Genomic DNA, 13,038 nt, shown 5'->3' on the forward strand with positions numbered 1-13,038 from the left:
TTAGTTTCCTTTTTCTTGCTCTGCTTTTTCGTATCTGCTGTGTTTCCTTTTCCATTTTGCAAGTACCCCGAAGATCTGGGTGATGGTCGTGCTGTTCGTGACACGATTCGAGGCCAGACGGAGGGACGACCGGTGACCGAGGCACTGGTAGGCATTGAAGGCCCTCGGGACAGCGCATTAATGGTGGCCTCGATTTCGAGGACTGAACAGAAGCTCCCCGAATCCTCTAGAACCTATTGTGGCGCCACAGTGTTTAGGAAACCCTAGGGTTTTCTGCTTCCCTTAAGTCCTTTGGGCCTTTTGGGCTGTTTTAAATTTGGGCTACCCTGGTAGATAGGTTAAAATTGCCATGTAATGTTTAGTTGGGTTAGCTGTAATTGGGTCACGGGCGTAAGTGGGTTGCTGGGTTTTAAGTATTTAAGTGTAACTGGGTACACGGGTAGTGCTTCTGTATTGAACCAAAAACACTTGGGCTTTGTAATTGGACTTTTAAATGGGCATTTTAAATAAATAAATACTTATTTATTTAATTCTTTTATTCTATTTTTAGCCCGGTCAAATTTGGGCTACGACAAAAACATCTCAAAAGTAGGAAAACAACAAAACATAAAAAAAACCCAAAAACTTCGAGAGAAATTGAATGGAGATCTTCAGTCTTGAAGGAGATCCTACTTTTGAGCTTAATCTGTTGGCTTTCTTAAAGTAATTCCTGTGTTCTACTCAGTGTGCCCCCTTTAGGTCCTCTTCTAATGTGTATTTATAGACTTTAGAATGCTCAGAAACCCTAAAAAAATGGGTTTTTCCGCGTAACAGGGAAGCTGGGTGCGAAATCGACACGGACTGGCACATGGGCATGTGGCCAGCTCGTGTGGAAATGCCCAGGCTGTGTGGATCGTAGATACAACTCTTTTTGCCTGATATTGGCTCGTTTTTCACTCTTTTCACTCCTCTATGCTCACCTAAGTATAGAAACATGAATTTAAAATATTAGAAGCATCAAATTCACTAATTCATATAATAAATCATCCAAAAACACATCAAGAATGGGATAAAAAAACATTTACTTTTATGGCTTATCAAATATCCCCACACATAAGCATTTGCTTGTCCCGAAGAAAAATCCTCAACTCACAATTAAAATTAATCTTTCTCAACTTGTAATTCTCATCAATAATGTTTTGTCATAATTCACAAAGAATCACACATTGGTAATTCAACTAAAAGAGCCCTAAAGATTCAAACAATCCAAGTCACACATTTTTTTTAAAACATGAAAACATAGGCATCTCCCCTTATCTAAGTAATTACCTTTAATTCAAAATCGACAAGATTTTACATCCTCACTAAAGATTCACTCAAATCAATCGAACTATTTAAGGTTCAAAAATTAAGCACTCAAAAGTCAATTATGAAAAGTCATTACCATAGGCTTGCATGAAAATCAAATCTCCACCATTGTAAAATGAGATGATATACAAATCAAAAGGTCTTTAAAGGGTTGTACTGGATCTTGGGTTAAAGGTGTGGATAAAGGCTGAACAACAAGGTTATAATCAAGATTGAATTGATAAATTACCTAACTAGAAAAACTAAACTAATACTAAATAATTGAATCAATCGAAATTATTAAAGAATAACACGAGCTTCTTCTCAGAATATGAAATTAACTACTTAAGCTCAAAAACATAGAACTAGTAATAATTCAACATAAATGTATTTTTTTCACTTTTTTTTCATTTTTTTTTGAGAACAATAGATAATAAGATAAAATTTAACAATTGAAACAAAAGAACATAGTTAAGCAACTAACCAAATCAAATCTCAACAAAAAGGGAGTCAATAAAACGGGAAACAATTCTCAATTAATCAAAAAAAAGTTATGGGTTAATATTAAAGGGTAAATCAAGAAATGGTTTGTTAGGCTTAAAGGGGGCTCACTAAGGGTTAATTATGGAGGTAGACTTATGGGATAAGTGGGTTAAAACTTAGGTGTCTTTATCATCTCAGTATATCAAATCAAATGTATGGTCTCTACATGTATAATTGAAGCAAGTTCTAGAATAACAAATCAATATTAACACACTCATAACCAATAATAAAGTGAGCAAGAAAAATGTATGCTCTAAAGGCTCAAAATCTCACAAAAATTGTGGCTTTTGATGTTAATCTTGCAAATTTCAAACTTTACGGTAATACATAAATTTAGGGAAACAACCTAAAATTGTTAATTTTAAAAATAGACTTATCATGCTTGATTCTCTAATGTCTTAAAGTTTAACAAATCAATGCACAATTACCTATGAATTTAATCTAAAACACATCAATGATAATCATAAATCAATAAAAATTCATTCTAATAGTAATGTGAGAAAATTACTTAAACACAAGACATAATTTAGGGATTTTCTAATAATTTTATAGATAACCTCCCCACACTTAAGATGTACATTGTCCTCAATGTACAAACATATATAATATAAACAAAATATCATAAGAGAGGGAGAAAACTAAAACTGCCCTGAATATTGGATGAAATTTTCAGAATAGTGAAAAGCGGGATTGCAGTCAAATTTAAATGTAACTCATGATTCTGAGCAAACTAACACGAAATGAAACACATATAATAAAGAAAATTAAAGGGTTATAACTCGATCAAAAACCATAAATCTTGCAAAAGATAATAATGAAAATAAGTTGAAGAGAAAAAATAAAACAACTAAAACAAAATTAAAAAGAAAGATAAAAATAATAATAAACTCAATGATATCAATAAACTTAAAAGGTAATAGTAATGATAATAGTAAAAAAATACGAAAGAAAAAACTAGAAAAATAGAAAAATTAAAATTAAAATAATAAAAGTATATAAAAATTTAAAATATAAAAAATAAAATATAAGTATAAGAATAATTAATTAATTAATTAATTATTAAAATAAAATAAATAATATAACAATTAAAAATAAATAAAACAAAATAAAATTGGAGTGGTTAACCCAGTTTTCACATGGCCATGGACATGCTCGTGTGTGCAAACCGTGTGGGTCACAAGGCCATGTCGCCAGGCCGCGTGTGTTTTCCTTCACTTCTCCCACACCCATGTGAGATCCCACACACTTGTGTGGTCAGGCCATGTGCTCTACACACCCGTGTGGCCAGGCCGTGCAACTCTCTGACTTGAAAACAAATTAGCTTTAGGTTTCACATGGCCTAGGACACGTCCGTGTGTCTAGGCCGTGTGGGTCACAAGGCCATGTCGCCAGGCCATGTATGTTTTCCTTCGTTTTTCCCATGCCCATGTGAGATCCCACACACCCGTGTGGCCAGGCCGTGTGCTCCACACACCCGTGTGGCACGGCCGTGTGCTCCACACACCCGTGTGGCCAGGCTATGTGGGTCAAAAACACACTGTTTTTTTGGATTTTGAAAATTAAGTAATTTAAAAAAATCATGAAATAATGTTAAGAAAATTAGCAGTGTTAACACTCGGGTTACCTTCCGAGAAGCGCTTATTTAAAGTCTAAGATTGACCTACCTCGTATTTGCATGGTTACGATGGTTCACAGATTCGAAACGCCTCTTTCTGTCAATTCTATTATCAACATAAGGTATTAGATGAGTAATATTTACCTTAAAAGTGTCAAATTTAGAATGATTTACCTCAACTGTACCGTATGAGAAAATATTTAGTAGCGTAAAAGGAAGTGCTCCGTTTTCATTATGCTTTGAAGTAGTGATTTGAGGGTCCCTTTTATCCAACAATACCTGATCGCCAATCTTTAATTGGTTCTTCTCATCCTTAAGCTTGTGATAGAGTCACTTTGGTACATCATGTATTCTAGGTTTCTACTTGACGTGTGTCCGCCAATCATCTAGTTCATCGATTTGTAATCTTATTTCATCATGATTTGTTCTGGACTGCAGCTCTATCACATTTTTCCGAGGTGTTACCTACAAAGAATGTTGAGCCACAAGGTTATTAACATTAACAGAGCTCGTAATATCATCTTGATCACTAGATATCCTAACAGAATCACGAGTTTGGAGTTTAAACGTGTCATCACCTACACGAAGTATTAACTCACCTGTACCAACATCTATGATAGTTCTACAGTTGCTAAAAAGGGTCATCCTAAAATCAATGGTACGTCACTATCCTCATCCATGTCTAGAACAACAAGATCAACTAGGAAAATGAATTTATCAATTTTAATGAATACGTCTTCAACAATACCCCTAGGAAATCTAATTGTTCTATCTGCCAGTTGAATGCTCATCCTAGTTTGTTTCAGTTTTCCAAGACCTAGTTGCTTAAACATTTTGTAGGGCATGACATTAATACTAGCCCCTAAATCAGCCAAAGCATTATTCACATTTAAACTACCAATTAGGCAAGGAATAGTAAAACTACCTAGACCTTTCAATTTATTAGGTAATTTATTTTGTAAGATAGTTGAGCAAACTGCATTTAAGTCCACTTTTGACGAATCATCTAACCTCCGCTTCTTTGCTAAAAGCTCCTTAAAAAATTTAATGGAATTTGGCATTTGTGGAAGAGATTCAATAAACGGTAAGTTAATATGTAATTTTTTCAACAGTTTAAGGAATTTACCGAATTTTTCATTTGTGTGGTCTTTCCTTGTTGCATTTGGATATGGCATGTGAGGTTTATATTTGTAACATCCCTTACCCAAGACTGTTGCCAGAGTCGAGCCCGAGGCGTTACCAGACTTAGTTTACTAATTCGAGGCATAAAAATTTGCTTATAAAATTAATATAGTTTCATTCATTCATTATGTCCCTAAAAAGGGTCCTCAAGACCCTAAAACATGAAATTGAAACGGTTCGGGAACAAACCGAAATCAATAAAATTTTTTCGATCACTTAAATAAATCAAAACAATTTATTTCATCTTTCATAAATAAATTGTCCATCTGCGTCATAGTTAGTAAATAAATCATACCTCTAGTAAAAAAACTTGAAATTCAAATCTGTAAATTATATCTAAAACTAGATTCGTATATCTTGTTACTAGTTTTTTTTCATAATTTTTGGTCTATCCAATTAGTATAGTTTATTAGTTAAAGTTTCCCCTGTTTCAGTGTTCAACTGCTCTGACCTCTATTCACTACGAATTAATCTTCTCCCTATACAGAATTCAAATAACCATGCCATTTTTTTCTCTTAAAATTAGACTCAATAAGGAATATACACATATAAATTATAACTTCTAATTATTTTTGTACAATTTTTAGTGAATTTCTAAATTCAGAATAGGGGATTCAGAAATCACTCTGACCCTGTCTCACCAAAATTTAAATATCTCATAAAATACAACTATTTTATTTACTATGTTTCTTTCATATGAAAATAGACTCAATAAAATTTAATTATATATCTCATTCACTATCTAAATTCATTTCTACAAGTTTTAGTGATTTTTCAAATTCACGTCATTACTGCTATCCGATACTATTTTAAAGCTAATTTCACCTTTTTCATGATTTCCATGGAATAACTAGCATTTAGGCATACTTAACACCAAACATGTCCTTAATTAGCCATTCCAATAGCTAATCATTATGAAGCATTTACATACCATTCATTAGCCATATCATAAGATCATACACACAAAATGGCTATGATACTATACATGCCATACTCAAAATTAAACGTCTAGCTATACCAAAATAATCCTTGTGATAGTGTGCCCGGACCTCCGATGTACTTTACGATCCCCGAGTTAGCTTGAAAAAACTATAAAAAGAAGGAAAATAAAAGGGGGTAAGCATTAAGCTTAGTAAGTTTGCATGCAAATAAATAACAACATTCATAAGAATTATCTTACTACTTGGCATGATACTACTTAATGTAACTTCATTAATTGTCATAGACATATTTTAAACTTCTTCACTTACTCACTGTAACACCCCGTACCCGAGTCCGTTACCGGAGTCGAACACAAGGTGCACACAGACTTAACTTAATTGTTTTCACAGTCCATAAAAAAATTTTTCCAGACTAGCTGGTTACTGCATCACTGTCGCCTTAAAAATCATATCTTGAGTTTTAAAACTCGAAAATCAGTTTCGTAATTTTTCTCTGAAACTAGACTCATAAGTCCATCAACATATTTTTTTCTAGAATTTTTGGTCAAGCCAATTAGTACAGTTTATTAGTTAAATTCTCCCCTGTTGCAGGGATCTACTACACTGACCTTCGTGAGTTACGAATTGGATATCTCCCTGTACAGGGCTTCAATACTGATGCCGTTTGTTTTTATAGAAACTAGACTCAGAGAGGAATCTATAAATATATGGCATGACTCCTAATCATCTCTGGTTAATTTACAATGAATTTCCAAAGCCGAAACAGGGGATCCAGAAACTGTTCTGGCCCTGCTTCACGAGAACTTTAATATCTCTTAACATATAACTCATATGACCGTTTCGTTTCTTCCATATGAAAGTAGATTCATCAAGGTTAATTTACATAATTTATTCACTATTTAATACCATTCCTACTATTTTTAGTGATTTTTCACATCCACATCACTGCTGCTGTCAGCATCTGCCTTTAAGGTAGGCTTTACCTATTTCATGATTTCCATGGTTCAATTGGCCCTTTTTTGCATTCATAGCACAAAGTGTGATCATGATTAACCATTCCAATGGCTAATCGTTTCAAAACAATTCCATACCTCATAGTGATCAACATACAAACGATTATAGTACTATGCTAAAAACGTATATAAGCCATTTTCGCATGGCTATCCAAGTTTACACAAAACCGAAAGGTACATGACCTACAACAAAAGGGTAGTCCTATACATGCCATTTCAAAGTTCAACCAAAATTGTACCAAAATGGGGGCTTGATAGTGTGGATGACTTCGACTTCAATGATCCCGAATCCGATAGCTAACGAGCAAAATCTATAAAACAGAGAACAAAGAAACGGAGTAAGCAATTTATGCTTAGTAAGTTTTAAGCAAAACAAAGTGTTCTCAATCACTATCATTGGTCATTCATTTCAACTGTTCGATGAAGTTAATCTAGAGCTTCATCTCGATCTATAATGTCATTAAATGCAACACTTGGCTGCCACATATATACTTTCGAATAATAATGACCTAGATGGTCAAATATTTCCAAAGCACATGCTTCATCGATTATCAGCTTTCAATAATCCTTTCCACTTGTTCATAATCACATCCATACTTAAGCTTACAAATCATAATCCTTACCTCTTTGATACTGATAATTCACCTCGAAATCACTCCACCGATGAGTAAGTGATACGTACCTGAACATCTTAAATACATAATACTTATTTGATGATAACTTAATGCAGATACTCAATATCAAAGTCTTACTTGAATCCTAGCATTTAGCCGTCGGGTCTTTAAAGCTCGGATATAGTACGAGCACGAAGCCTACGGACATTAATCAGGATAATATTCTTGCATAAAGCCTGCGGGGTTTTAACCCGGATATAGTACTGACACAAATGCCCTTCGGGACTTATCACATTTATACACTTTCACATTCATCACATCGACCATTAGGCCTTATCACATATATATACACTTTCACATTCATCACATCGGCCATTAGGCCTTATCACATATATACACACTTTCAAATTCATCACATCGGCCATTAGGCCTTATCACATATATATATCTCATACAAATTTCATATTTTTCTTGTACATCAATTTCAGCAATAGCCTATAAGCAACTCAAATAGTTTCATCAAGTTTGCAACAACATCACATATTCACTACAAGCAGTTTTCCTGAACAACAGTCACTAAGTTGTTTATAACTGGAGCTACAAAACTCAAAACCAATTGCCGTTAATTTTCCCCGAATGTAGACTCATGTATCTTCCACCCATAAAATTTTCAGAATTTTAGGTTTGGCCAATCAATACCAGATTTTTCTTAAAGTTTCCCTGTTTCACTGTTTGACTAATCTGACCACCCTTCACTACTGAATCAAATTTTTCATTGTACGGAATTCATAATGTGTTCTATTTGGTTCCATTTGAAACTAGACTCATTAAGGAGTCTAACCATATAAATCTTATCTTATAACCATTTTTGTACAAATTATAATGATTTTCCAAAAACAGAATAGGGAATTTCGGAGTCATTCCGACACTGTCCCGCACAACTTTAAATATCTCTTTATAGGAAATTTCTTTGCTCACACGGCCTCTTTTATAAGGAACTAGACTAATTAAGCTTTGATTACATACTTTATTCAGCCTATAATTCGACACCAACAATTTATGGTGATTTTCTAAAATCACGTTACTGCTGCTGTCCTAAGCAAATTATTACAATTTGCTCTTAAATTTCCAAGTCCAAACACTTATGAACTTACCATTTGAGTTTTAAACATATCATGACCACATCATATCTTATTAAATCAACTCATTATGTCCTATTTTGATTGAATTTACTCAACGTTTGATCACTTAAAACTTACCTCGGACGTTGCCGAACGATTACGACGGCTATTCGATCACCTCTTTCTTTCCCTTATCCAACTTTGATCCTCTAGGCTCTTGAGCTAGATCAAACAATTTACTTCCCAAATTAAACATAGTCATACGACATCCATATACATTTCATACTAGCCGAAATGTACCATCAAGATATACTTTACTCAAATAATTTACATTAGCCGATCATGTATAATGTTTTGTAACTTAATGAACTTATCATACATTATGTATTCATAATATTTGTGCAGCCAATTATCCATGGTCATACACACACAATCAAAAATAAATACCAATTTTTCATATCCTCTAGGCCCTAAGCCGAATACACTTGTCATGTTCACCTACATTTTTCAAGTACAACATTCTCATTTTCGGCATTAGTATCAAGCATAATAGCTAATTCTTCCCACCACTTCATCAATGCAATCATACCATCACAAATCAACTTAAAATAACCATATCTAATAATCAAATACCTATAGCATTGCACATTTCTCACATAGCAAGTACAACTAAATTCATTATTAATATATATATATATCTAAACACTTAACTACAAGATTTAATCACCATTATCAAATCATAAAACAGCTTATAACCATCATCTATATTTACTTCACATAAACCGAAATAACCATTACATCATCTTTAAAACACTTAGCATTTTACCCATTTAATCAAGCCAACTCTCAAGACCATTCCATCACACAAATTATACCATAAATCATACTTACAATTTCAGTTAATGCATGATGAAACTCACCATCACTAACATCATTATCAAACCAAAACCAAAACACATCTATGGGATGAGTAGAGTTTGAACTAATCATCTCAAACATGCATAGATTTTCAAGAATCATTCAATACATACCTCATTCTAGCCATCTTCTAAGCCAAAATCAAAGCAACCAAACTTTCCTCTCCTCCCTTTAGGCTACGGCAATGGAGGACAAAGATCAACCAATTTTTGATTCAATTTTCTATGACCCAATGCACATACCTTGGATTTTAGCTTGCTATCTTGCTGAAATTCTCAAAGAATATTTCTTCTTTCTTTCTCCAACATTCGCAAGAACAAGGTGGGAATGTATGGCTTTCTTTTATTTTATTTTTCTAATACTTATTTCCTATTATAAAACCATGTAGTCATTATAATATTAACACAAAATGCATGTTTTTTTGTATCCCATACCATCATGGCCGGCCACTTCCTCTAGAGTGGGGAATTTGACATGCAAGTACAATTATTTTGCAACATGCATAAATAGGCCACTTACATTTGCCTAGCACATTTTTAAATTCTTTCACATAAGTCCTATTTAATAAAATTCACTCACAATTAACAAAATTCGAACATGAAATATTCACACATACAAATTCCACATACAATAAGCACAGAATATAACATCTAATTATTTTTGTGACTCGATTTTGTGGTCCCGAAACCACTTTCCGACTAGGGTCACATTAGGGGTGTCACACTCACTTACTTAAATACTTACTTACTTAATCAATTTTATTAATACATTTTACTTACCTTTTTCCTTATCAAGCATACGTGAACATTATATACTTACCTTTGCTCTTCTAGCATGAGCTTGTCTTACCCTTTTTAGTATAACTCGTCTTACCTTACCTTACCTTGATATTCTCTTTAAATTTTCCCATTGAACCACTTGAAATACTAAGGATACACGGGTACCTTACCATTGTCATGACTTGTCATGGTCTTACGTGGTATCCTTTTGAAACTTACCATTTCCATGTCTCGACATGGTCTTACATGGTATCTTTGCCTTATGAACTCACCAATGTCATGCCTTGGCATAGTCTTACATGGGACCTTTGCCTTATAGAAGCTTATCAATGCCATGTCTTGACATGGTCTTAAATGATATCCTTGCCTTAGAAACCTTACCAATTTCCATGCCTTGGCATGGTCTTACATGGTATCCTTAAACCCTAATGTCATGACATTTGTATCCTACACATTCCTAAGGTTCAACCGGGACTTTCTAAAATTACTTCTTCGTCAATTCATGCTTGAGTCTTCTTTGAATAATTTCATAAAATAAATTTACACATGCTGGAAATTAACAACATTAACATAAAATAATAGAATATTGCATTTATTTACCGCAAACTTACCTCGAAACAAAATACGATCAACTATATCGATTTAGTCCATTATCTTTTTCTTTCCCCAATCTAACTCTGGATTTCGTTCTTCTTGACCTATAATAAAAAATTTAGCTTATTTAATACTCACATTTATTAAAACAGTCCTTGACTCAAACTTTTGAAAAATTACATTTTTGCCCCTAAACTTTTACATATTTACACTTTCGCCCCAAGGCTCAAAAATTAAACTTTATCCTATTTTCTCATGTTTTATGACATGCTGATAATTTTTCCCTTCTATGGAAACATCAAATTCTCACTCTAACATGTACTTGTGAACATTAGGTATTTTTACCGATTATGTCGTTTTACTTGTTTTCACGTAAAATCTTTTAGAAAAAGTTATTTAACACAATTTCAAAACTTCATATTCTACCATAAAACATCAAAATAAACACACTTCACCTATGGGTATTTTTCCAAATATAAACCCCTAGGTTAAATTATTGCTAGAATAAGCTTAATCAAGTTATATGGACTCCAAAAACGTAAAGAACATTAAAAACGGGGCTAAAACGGACTTACAATCAAGCTTGAAAGCTTGAAAACCCTAGATATGTCTTCCTCATGTGAAATCCAGGCAAGGGGTTGAAGATGGACAAAAATTGGCTTTTAATTTTGTTTTTAATTCATTTTAATAACTACATGACCAAAATGCCCTTAATTAAAAACTATGGTGTTTTATCTTCTTTTAGGTATTTTTGTCCAAACTAGTATAATGGTCTAATTACTATCCAAGGACCTCAACTTTAAAAACCCATTACTCACAAGTACTTAGTACCTTTGTGAACTAGAATACACATTTTACAACTTTTGCAATTTAGTCCTAAATATAAAATTAGACCCTCTATTGATAAAATTTCTAAACAAAATTTTCACACAATCATGAAATCATGCCATAGACCTTAAAATGTTAATAAAATAAAATTTTCTACCTCAGATTTGTGGTTTTAAAACCACTATTCTGTTTAGGCCCTCTTTCGGGATGTTACAATATTCCTTACCGATTGAATCTTGCTTATTTTGGCTTACCTCAACCTTACCATTGCTTACCGCAGTTTCTTGCCTTGGTTCAGATTCAGATTCAGCTAACCCTTCTTCATCTTGAATAGTGATCGCATGAAGCTGCTCTCTTAGGTTAGTTTCAGTGTTGCTTGGCAGGCTATCTTGTGGTCATTCTGAAATCATCTTTGACAATTGACCGATTTGATTCTCAAGCCCTTGAATCAATGCTTGTTGATTTTTGAATGTTGTTTCGGTGTTTTGGAAACAAGTTTCTGACACTGAGATAAACTTTGTCAACATCTCCTCAAGGTTCAGCTTCTTCTTCTGTTGGTAAGGTGGTTGAAAACCTGAAAGGGGTTGTGGTCTTTGATTTCCTTTACTTCCCCAAGAGATGTTGGGATGGTTCCTCCAATCTGCATATTATAAGTGTTACTATACGGATTATTCTGAGGTCTAGAATTATTACCATATAGTTAACTTGTTCGTCTTCTGTGCTTAGGTTGTAGGATCGATTTTCTAGATGGTTCCTTCCTTCATTTGTGTCGTATTGCATCACCGAATACACCTGCGTAGAACCATATAAACCATTAATCTTTTTATTCAAAAGTTCTACTTGATTTGACAACATGGTGATCGCATCAATGTTAAAAACACCGGCTGCTTTCATCGGCTTTGTCCTCATGACTTGGCACTGATGATTATTTAGTGACATCTCTTCTATAAACTCATAAGCCTCATAAGGTGTTTTGTTATTCAGAGTCCCACTAGCGGATGCATCAATCAATTGCCTAGTAAACGGTTTCAAACCATTGTAAAAAGTTTGAACCTGTAGCCATAGAGGTAACCCATGGGGAGGGCACCTTCTTAATAAATCCTTATACCTCTCCCATGCATCATATAAAGTCTCTAAATCCATTTGTACAAAGGACGAGATATCATTCCTTAATTTGGCTGTCTTAGCCGGTGAAAAGTACTTCAGCAAAAACTTCTCGGTCATTTGATCCCAAGTAGTGATAGAACCTCATGGTAGGGAGTTCAACCACTGCTTAACCTTATTTCTCAACGAGAAGGGGAATAACCTTAGGCGAATGGCATCATCAAAAACACCATTTATCTTGAAAGTGTCGCAGAGTTCTAAGAAATTAGCCAAATGAGTATTTGGGTCTTCGTCCTACAAACCATCAAACTGAATAAACTGTTGAATCATTTGAATAATGTTAGGTTTCAGTTTAGAATTATTTACAGCAATAGCAGGTCTAACAATACTCGATTCAGCCCCAGTGAGAGTGGGCTTAGCATAATCTGTAACACCCCAAACCCGGCCTGGAAGTTTGGCT

At 33.9% G+C, this 13,038-nt stretch overlaps 1 non-coding gene across 1 annotated transcript; it reads left to right on the forward strand.

Annotated features, from left to right (window-relative positions):
• Nucleotides 1-12,543: 12,543 nt before the first annotated feature.
• On the forward strand, nucleotides 12,544-12,650 carry LOC128289680 (small nucleolar RNA R71). The gene has a single exon (XR_008279325.1). It is a non-coding gene; the product is annotated as a small nucleolar RNA R71 (small nucleolar RNA).
• Nucleotides 12,651-13,038: the final 388 nt, after the last annotated feature.

Source organism: Gossypium arboreum, chromosome 2 (genome assembly GCF_025698485.1).
Source record: "Gossypium arboreum isolate Shixiya-1 chromosome 2, ASM2569848v2, whole genome shotgun sequence".
NCBI lineage: Eukaryota > Viridiplantae > Streptophyta > Magnoliopsida > Malvales > Malvaceae > Gossypium > Gossypium arboreum.